Source organism: Mesocricetus auratus, unplaced genomic scaffold, assembly GCF_017639785.1.
Source record: "Mesocricetus auratus isolate SY011 unplaced genomic scaffold, BCM_Maur_2.0 Super-Scaffold_100038, whole genome shotgun sequence".
In the NCBI taxonomy this organism is placed as follows: Eukaryota; Metazoa; Chordata; class Mammalia; order Rodentia; family Cricetidae; genus Mesocricetus; species Mesocricetus auratus.
The window spans coordinates 2,255,121-2,265,433 of NW_024429216.1; the positions used below are offsets into that span (position 1 = coordinate 2,255,121).

The 10,313-nt window shown below is 41.2% G+C and overlaps 1 pseudogene; it reads left to right on the top strand.

Annotated features, from left to right (window-relative positions):
* Window positions 1–5,261: 5,261 nt before the first annotated feature.
* On the top strand, window positions 5,262–5,389 carry LOC121135604 (annotated as a pseudogene).
* Window positions 5,390–10,313: the final 4,924 nt, after the last annotated feature.

The following is a 10,313-nucleotide window of genomic DNA, read 5'->3' on the forward strand; positions in this document are numbered from 1 at the left end:
GGCTCACAACTCAGTGAGTTCTGCCCACAGTCTGACTCCCGTGTGTTGGGATGGGAAGTGTGGTACATATATGCAGCATGGTTACCCATTCTTGATGGGGAAGGGCCTTCTCTGTCTTAATAATCATTCATATCTTCCATGTTACCAACACTCTCCCCTATCTATCTGGGCTATCTGGAGCATCCCCTTGGTCCCTGAGGTACTGGGAAATACCACCAGTACCTAGATTCAAAAATCATTCCTATACAAAGGTGGCCACTGGTCCTCAATTTGTAGGAGACAGTGCACCATCACATATTAGCTGGACACACATGTTCGAGAGACTGTATAGCACTCTTACCAACTCTGCCCCAATCCCTGAACTTGTCTGGTCCTTGGTGCTCACATTGAAGGGATAAATTTGCACACAGCTCCTAAAGTTACACCTGAACCAATTCCTGTCTAGAAGACAAATACTCCAGATTGATGCCCTACTCAATTCCTCCCCTATGACTCTCTTTCTGCCTCTCCTCATACACACATGATGCAGGGCACGAACTACCCTTGATGACCACAGGTTGCTGCACTTTTCCTGGATCCATTGTCTACTGGACTTCTACTCTAAGGACATGGGCATAAATAGCTCCACCAAACAGGAGACTCAAAGCTCCTCCCATTCTTTGTCTCCTCTCAAATTGCAGAACCCCAAATCTTTTAACCTGACACATCATTTGGTGCCACTCCGGCTTCTGCCCCACCCTAGAGAGGTCTAATCTCGTTGATTTAATTATTCTAGTTTTCTTGGTTTTTCAAGGGAGTGTTTTCCGATATAGCTTTGAAGACTGGCCTAGCACTCATTAAGTAGACCATGGTAAACTCAATCTCAGGGAGATCCCCTGCCTTTGCCTCACAAATGCTGGGATAAAAGCAGGCAGCATCACTGCCCAGCTGATTTCATTATTCTCAGTCGGTAAAACTGTGTATGTTGATCAGGTTGGCATTACAACTCACAGAGGTTAACTTGTCTCAGTTTGCTGATACCTGGCATTAAAAGCCTAGATCATCTGATCCTCCAAGAATTAATCATTCTTTATATAAAAATTACTAATTGACAGGTTTATGTGAAAATGAATACCAAGAGAAAAATTGTCCTTGCCCTCTTGAATCTCTGTGGTGATATCTTCATTACACAAATAAAGCCTGTCTGTCTGTGCAAGCCTCCAGACCTCTGTGGTTATCTATTGACTAGCTCCACTCTCATACTCAAGGTATTGTATATACGTAGCTCCTTTAAGGATGTAGCCACTTTAGGTATGTTTTCAACGTCAAACATATGTATTAATAAGAAGTATCATCCTCAAACACTTCAAGGCTCTACAGAATATGGCATTTAACATGTTTTAATAACATAAGTTATTTTTTATGAAAACGGGACAAGTCCGCCCTGGCTGCACCCATCTACTTCAGCGAAGCTTAGGCCATCAAAGAAACTCCACATGGAGTTTAAGTTCTTTGTGGTAAAGGTAAGCCACTGGGCAAGAAAGTGCCCTTGCCTTAACTGCTGACATTTTGCTGTCCAAATTGGTCAAACATGACACTAAAAGGGGTGACTGCAAACCTTGCCAACACAAGGCAGCCCATTCCTTCAGGTTATCTTGGTTTACAGAAATATAAGTCAGATGTTTTAGGCCTACAGGCCAAAGATGGATGCCCTCAATTTGTACAGCAATCTTGTGTTAAAGTCCAGGCAGCCAGCTGTTTCTGTCATTTCTCATGTTTTTTTTAAATCACTTGCTTGTACTTCCTGTCTACTCAGTATTTTTTCCTTCTTGGGTCTGAGGGAGTGGAACTTAATAGTATAGTTGCACATTTCCCTGTTTACCAGAATCATTAAAGAAACTCACTACAGATGTATTAAGTACTGTGGGTTTAAAAGCTATTAAAAGACAATTTTATATGCTAAATAGGATAGAATGTGAATTAGGAACATGAATTTGGACTCATCAAGAAAATATAGATAATAGAGTATTTTCCCAGAATTTCTCATATGCTTACATATTAGACATTATTAATTTACTTATTGCAATGTGTGTATTATGTATAGTTATTGCACTTATTGTACATAGTTTTTCTCATAGTAGTTATAACTTTTTAAATTTTAGACAAAAAAGGGTAGTATGTGGTGATATCTTTCTTGCACAAATAAATCCTGTCTCAGGGTCAGAAACTGAATGTTGAAACTAGGTAAACATAGAGGTCTGGAGGTCTGTACAGACACGAAGGGAGATAGCTGGACAGAAACAGGAATTAAGCAGGGAGAAACAGGAAATCCCACTCTCTTCTCTGTTGAGGTGCTTAGGAGGTAAGGTGTGTAGTGACTTGCTCGTCTCTCTGATCTCTCATGATTTCCCACTATGTCTGACTCCTGATTTTATTATCTATACCAATTAAGAACTCGTTTTACAAATCTCTATTCCTGAATAAATTGGTGTTCCACCTATAACAGCATCATATCAAAAAAAAGGACTCATACATACTGTGAGAGTGCCTTTTCTACCCCCTTTAGATGCTACTGAGTATCTCATGATGACATTCTGTCCTAATCTGATATATACTCTGCTTGATTTCTGGGCATTATCTCCTACTTCTTGACAACTTGAAAGACAATAGTCCTAAATCTGCTCTTGTTATAAACCTGAGACAGGAGAACAATTCTGTTCTACAAGATCTATCTATTGATAGATAGCTTTTTCAAAATTCCCTTTTTGTTAGTTTTGTATATCCTAAACTGAACTTTGACTTGCTCGATAGCTGACGATGACCTTGAATTTTTCCAATTGAACTGTAAGAAAAAGAACCCCTAAAAGAGTGTGGTGACACACACCTTTAATCCCAGCACTAGGGAGGCAGAAGCAGTCGGATCTCTGTGAGAAATGTAAAAACAAGAACCACTAACAGGGTGTGGTGACACACACCTTTAATCCCAGCACTAGGGAGGCAGAAGCAGGCAGATCTGTGAGAAATGTAAAAACAAGAACCACTAACAGGGTGTGGTGACACACACCTTTAATCCCAGCACTAGGGAGGCAGAAGCAATCAGATCTCTGTGAGAAACGTAAAAACAAGAACCACTAACAGGGTGTGGTGACACATACCTTTAATCCCAGCACTAGGGAGGCAGAAGCAGGCAGATCTGTGAGAAATGTAAAAACCAGAACCACTAACAGGGTGTGGTGACACATACCTTTAATTCCAGCACTAGGGAGGCTGAAGCAGGCAGATTCCTGAAAGTTCTGAGGACTGCCTGTTTTTCAAAGAGAGTCCTAGGACAGTCTCCAAAATAACAGAGAAACCGATTCTGGGGGGAAAAAAACAAAACAAAAACAAAGGCTACAATAAAATAAAAAAATTAAAGTGGCTTAGTGTGGTGGTACATGACTTCAATCCCAGCACTCTGGATGCAGAGTCAGCGGGAAATCTGTGAGGTCCCGCACATCCTGATATACACAGAGATCCAGGACAGCCACGACTGTATAAATTGACCATCCTCAAAAAGTAAACAAATGAATAAGAAACCTTTCTATATCTATAGCCACCAGATCAATACAAATTAAAAATACTTTAAGATTTTTAATTGCCAGGCGTTGGTGGCACACGCCGTTAATCCCAGCACTCGGGAGGCAGACGCCAGCCTGGTCTACAGAATGAGTTCCAGGACAGCCTCCAAAACAATACAGAGAAACCCTGTCTCAAAAAAAAATTTTTAACTTACTCAGAAATGCTGAAAAACTAACACCAACAGTCATGCTCCTGAAGATATTGCAACAGGAGATCACTTTCACATTGATTTGGGAGTACAAAATAATGCAGTCATCCCTCCCCTGCAATCCACGCAGAAGCCTTACAGGCCAACTTACCCTGGCTATCAGCAGGCTCTCCTGACTTCACCAGATCGCCGCTGTTGTTTGAAGCTCCAGTCCAAGAACCTGGTCTAAATATTTCTTCCTTCCAGGCCCCTCCCCGTTCCTCCACCTTTTCCCCATCATTCCAACAGACCCGCCCACTAAATGGCCCCTCCCAGTCTACAGCTTCACCCTATAGGGACTTGGTATATTTGAGGATGTCTTTCATCATCTGGACCTTGAGCACTAACACATCCTTTGCCCGGCCCTCTTGGTTCTCCAATCTTGAGTCTTGATCCCAGTTGAAATGAGGACTTCCATACTAGGTTGCCGTCTCACTTAGTAATAGGGTCTCAAGTCAGGTCATCCTATCCTTCCGATTTCTGTCACCCCTTCCTTTTTTCCTCTTTTGAGACAGGGTTTCTCTGTGTAGCCCTGGCTGCTCTGTAAACCAGGCTTCCTTGATAAATCAAAGATTCGTATGTTAATTCCTCTGCCTCTGGAGTGCAGGGATTAAAGGTGTGTGTCACAATGCCAGACTCCTTTTTTGAAGCAGGGTTTTTAGTATAGCCCTGGCTGTCTAGGATCTGACTATACAGACTAGGTCAACCTCACAGAGATCTGCTTGCCTCTGCCCTCTTTGTGCTAGGATGAAAGGATGGTCCACCTAACCTAGCTTGGTCACCCCTTATTGATGGAGAAGGGCTGGCTAAGACTTAGAACTGACTGGCTGTGACTCTCTTCAGCCTTCCTACCACCAACACCCAGCTCCAATTCGCAGGCAACAACCTTGAGCCTCCCTCTGCTCCCCCAGGTTACTGGATGTGCTGATGTCCTATTAACCACAAATTGCTGAATATGCTGAGGTCCCATTAACCCCGTATTCCCAGCGCAGTCATCATCAAGGCACAGTACTCATGGTGGATTCTCTCCTTGCAGACTGGCCATTCAATGAACGGTTATAAGTACACAGCAAGTGACATATTTTTGAGAAAGTATGAACTGCTTTCCTTCCACACCTGTGATCCCTCAGCTTTTTCCCAGGAGTTTATCCATTTCCACATCAGTGATATGGAAGGTGCCTGTGACCTTTGATTTTCCTGGAGACCAGTGTGAGGGGAGACCTCAGCTTAATGGGTCACCTCCCAGGAAGTTTTCTCCACATTTCCAGGGGTTAAAATTCACAACGATCAGCCGGGCGTAGGTGGTGCACGCCTTTAATCCCAGCACTTGGGAGGCAGAGGCAGGCGGATCTCTGTAAGTTCGAGACCAGCCTGGACTACCAAGCGAGTTCCAGGACAGCATCCAAAGACACAGAGAAACCCTGTCTCGAAAAACCAAAAAAAAAAAACAACAACAACAACAACAAAATTAACAACAATCACTTCTTGGTCTTTTGGCTAAGATCAAGTATAGTATCTGTTCTTATCAGTTTAAAATTAAGTACAGTAATAAATTATAACTAAATTACCAAAGCAGTGCTTGGTGAGGCAGTGACATAACTCTTTTCCACTTTGTCTGAAATTCTGGCTTAAATCACCAATGTTAGGTGAAATATAAACATAGGGCAAAATCTATTTCTTCAAAATATTTTATTAAAATTAGTGCATTTAAAAAACAAGCATGTATGTTGGTGTGGCACAGACCCTTATTCCCAGGAGGTGGGAGGCAGAGGCAAGCTTAGCTCTGGGAGTATGAGGTCAGCTTGGACTACAGGGTGATTCCAGGATGGCCATGACTACACAGAAATTCTCTCTGTGGGTTTACATGTTTATTTTGTGAATGTGTCCTGGACATGCTCATTCTTCAGTCCACATGTTGAATTTAGAGGGCGCCATGTGTGTTCTGTCGTTTCCCTTTCATCCTGGCTACCCTGAAAACACAGGTTCGGTTCTCTTGCTTGGTGGGAAATCCCTTACTAGTAAGTCATCTCCTAGAACCCAGATATTCCAACTGTTTTTGTTTTCTCCCTAAATTTTGATCTAACATTTTGTAATATCTCAGAGGGTAGAACTTAACATGGGGGTTCTGTAGCTCCGGCAGGACTCAAACTCATTGTATGACTCCTGGTTACCATGAGCTTATCTCTCTCTCTTTTTAAAGATTTATTTATAATGAATACAACATCCTGTTTCCATGTATGTTTGCACGCCAGAAGAGGGCACCAGATTTCCTTACAGATGGCTGTGAGCCACCACGGGGTTGCTGGGAATTGAACTCAGGACCTCTGGAAGAGCAATCAGTGCTCTTAACCTCTGAGCCATCTCTCCAGCCCCTACTCTGAACTTCTAATCCACCTGCCTTACACACACTGAGATCTGAGGCCCATAAACCTTGAGTTTGCCTTTAGCAAGCTCTTCAGCCGCTTCCTTCTGTCCAAATTGGATATTTATTTACCTTCCTGTCTGGAGCACTGCATACAAGGTTGTGATTTTATCCTGATTCTTTGGCATTTGCTAAAGCACTGATCCTTCAGTTGCTCTTGATAAAAGCTGGGGAGACTATTATTGTAGGAGATATGATCAAATCTTCTATCTAAAGAACTTTTTTAATCATAACTTTTTTCCCAAAAGAGTTTCTCTGTGACTCATGGCTATCCTATTACTCATATTGTAGATCAAGCTGAATTCAAACAAAGCGATGTGCCTGTCTCTGCTACCAAGTGCTGGCATTGAGGGCATGTTCCACCGTTGCCCCATAAGTTTATTTTAAGGTGGAGCCTCATGTGTCCTTAACTGGCCTTCAACTTTGTTTATCTGATGATTACCTGGAGGTATTGGGATTAACCACAAGCAGCAATGCCCACCAAACAAGTGCCCCAATCTCTACTGAACTAAACCTCATCCATTTGACTTTTACTGTTTGCTGAGTAAAATTATTAGTTTATAGCTCACACAGTGCTGCGATTTGCAGTTGTTGTGATGAGAAACTGACAAGCTAATATTAAAACTGTGAGCCAGGCTTTTTGTTATTTTTCCATTTTATTGCACCAATTATTCTTCTTCATAGGGAATCTCTCTGATTTACTACTAGGATCTCCATGTTCTCACTATGTCAAATCAACTGTTTCTGTGGGTTTCTCCAGGATGGCCTTGTATCCTTTGCTCATCCCTCATCCTTCTCCAAAACTGGATTCCAGGAGTATCACTCAGTGTTTAGCTGTGGTTGCCTGCTTCTCCTTCGATCACCTACTGGATAAAGTCTTTAGGAATGGAGACCAAGGTATTAATCAATCTCATTAAGGCAAAGGGCATCAAAGGTAGCCTTTCCACCACTGCCTAGGTTCTTAGTTGGGGTCATCCCTTTGGATACCTGAACATTTCCCAATTGCCAATTCTCTCTCCAAGTCTATAAAGGCTCCCTCTGTCAAGGCTTCTTCTTGCTTGCGCTCCCCTATTACTCCCCTGTCTCAGTCCTCCTGATCCCTCCTAGTTTCCTCAACCCCTCTCCTTCTGCCACCCTCCCCTTCCCATTTCCCTCCTCCCCACCACACCCCATGCTCTCAGTGTGATCAGGGGTTCTTTTCCTACTCCCCTTCTTTGGGGGAATAATGCATTCTTCTTTGAGGCCCTGCTTGTATCTTAGTTTCTCTGGTGGTGTAGATAGCAGGCTTGTAGTCCTTGGCTCTACGTTTAATATCCACATATGAGTGAGTATATACTCTGCTTGTCTCTCTGTGTGTGATTGGGTTACCTCACACAGTATGTTTTCTTCCAGTTCCATCCTTTTGCCTGTGAATTTCAAGTTTTCAGGGGTTTTTTGCACTGAGTAATACTCCATTGTGTAAATGTACCACAATTTCTCCATCCATTCTTCTGTTGAGGAGCATTGTGGTTGATTCCAGGTTCTAGGTGTTACAAACATCACTGTTATATACATAGTTGGATACATGCCCTTAATTGTACGAATGTGCATTCTTTAGGTATATGTCCAAGAGTGGAATTGCTGGATCTTGAAGTAGACTGATTTCCATTTTCCTGAGAAACCGCCATACTGATTTCCAAAGTGGTTATATAATTTTGCACTCCCACCACCAATGGAGGAGTGTTTGTCTTTCTATACATCCTCTCCAGCATAGACTGTCATTAGTAATTTTGAGTTTAGCCATTCTGGCCAGTGCACGATGGTATCTTAGAAAAGTATTGAGTTAAATTTCCCTGATGGCTAAGGATGTTAAACACTTTCTTAAGTGTCATTCAACCATTTTATATTCCTCTATTGAGAATTCTCTATTTAGATCTATACCCCACTTTTCAATTGGATTGTTTCGTGTTTTGGTGGCTAGCTTCTGGAGTTCATTGAATATTTTGGAAATGAGCCCTCTGTCAGGTGTAGGGTTGGTGAAGATCTTTTCCCATTCTGTGGGCTGCCTTTTTGTCTTGCTGACTGTGTCCTTTGCCTTACAGAATCTTCTCAGTTTCAGGAGGTCCCAAGTATTAATTGTCGATCTCAGTGTCTGTGCTACTGGTGTTATGTTTATCTAGAACACAAAGAAGCAAACTCCCCCAGGAGGAGTAGACTCCAGGAAATAATCAAATTGAGGGCTGAAATCAATAAAGTAGAAACTAGGTAAACAATACAAAGAATCAATGCAACTAAGAGCTGCTTCTTTGAGAAAATCAACAAGATAGACAAACCTTTGTCCAAACTTACCAAAAAGCAGAGTGTGAACATGCAAATTAACAAAATCAGAAATGAAAAGGGGAACATAACAATGGACTCTAAGGAAATTCAGAGAATCATCAGGTCATACTTTGAAAACCTGTAGTCCACAAAATTCAAAAATTTAAAGGAAATGGACAACTTACTGGATAGCTATCACTTGCCAAAATTAAATCAAGAACAGATAAGCAATTTAAATAGACCTATAACCCCTATGGAAATAGAGGCAATCATCAAAAGTCTCCCAAGCAAAAAAAGCACAGGTCCATGTGGCCTCAGTTCAGAATTCTACCAGAAATTCAAACAACAGCTTATACCAATTCTTCTCAAAACATTCCACACAATAGAAGCAGAAGGGTCTTTTCCAAACTCTTTATATGAGGCTTCAATAACCTTGATTCCCAAGCTACACAAAGACACAACTAAGACAGAGAACTTCAACTGTCTTGTAAAACCAAAAAAAAGATAAAAAGAAAGAGAACTTCAGACCAATATCCCTCATGAACATTGATGCAAAAATACTCAATCAAATACAGGCAAATCGGATCCAAGAACACATCAAAACAATCATTCACCAGAATCAAGTAGGTTTCATCCCAGGGATGCAGGGATGGTTCAACATATGAAAATCCATCAATGTAATCCACCATATATACAAGCTGAAAAACAAAAATCACATGATCATCCCACTAGATGCAGAAAAGGCCTTTGACAAAATCCAACACTCCTTCATGATAAAGGTCTTGGAGAGATCTGGGATAACAGGAATATACATAAACATAATAAAAGCTATATACAGCAGACCAACAGCCAACATCAAACTAAATGGACAGAAACAACTCAATTCCTCTAAAATCAGAAACAAGACAAGGCAGACCACTCCCTCCATACCTTTTCAGTTCTAATTCAAGTTCTAGCCAGAGCCATATGACAACAAAAGGGGATCGAGGGGATACAATTTGGGAATGAAGAGGTCAAACTTTCACTATTTGCAGATGATATGATAGTTTACATAAATGACCCAAAGAACTCTACCAGGGAACTCTTACACCTGGATTAACACCTTCATCAGAGTGTCAGGCTATAAGATCTACTCAAGAAAACCAGTAGCTCTACTATATACAGATGATAAAAGGGCTGAGAAAGAAAGCAGAGAAACATCACTCTTTACAATTGCCACAAACAACATAAAATACCTTTGGGTAACTATAACCAAACAAGTGAAAGACCTGTATCACAAGAACTTTGAAACTTTAAAGAAAGAAATTAAAGAAGCCCTCAGAAAATGGAAAAATCTCCCATACTCTTGGATAGGTAGGATCAATATAGTAAAAATGGCAATCCTGACAAAAGCAATCTACAGGTTCATTGCAATCCCCATTAAAATCTCAGCACAATTCTTCACACACCTTGAAAGAAAAATAATCAATTTTGTATGGAAAAACAAAAGACCCATGATAGCCAAAACAAACCTGTTCAACGAGGCAACGTGCAGAGGCATCACCATTCCTGACTTCAAGCTCTATTATACAGCTATACTTCTGAAAACAGCTTGGTATTGGCACAAAAATAGACAGGTAGACCAATGGAATTGATTTGAAAACCCTGATATTGACCCATACATGTGTGAACATCTGATCTTTGACAAAGAAGCTAAAAATATACAATGGAAAAAAGAAAGCATCTTGAACAAATGGTGCTGGCATAACTGGAGGCTGGTATATAGAAGAATGTTGATCCATCCATGTTTATTGCCATGCACAAAACTTA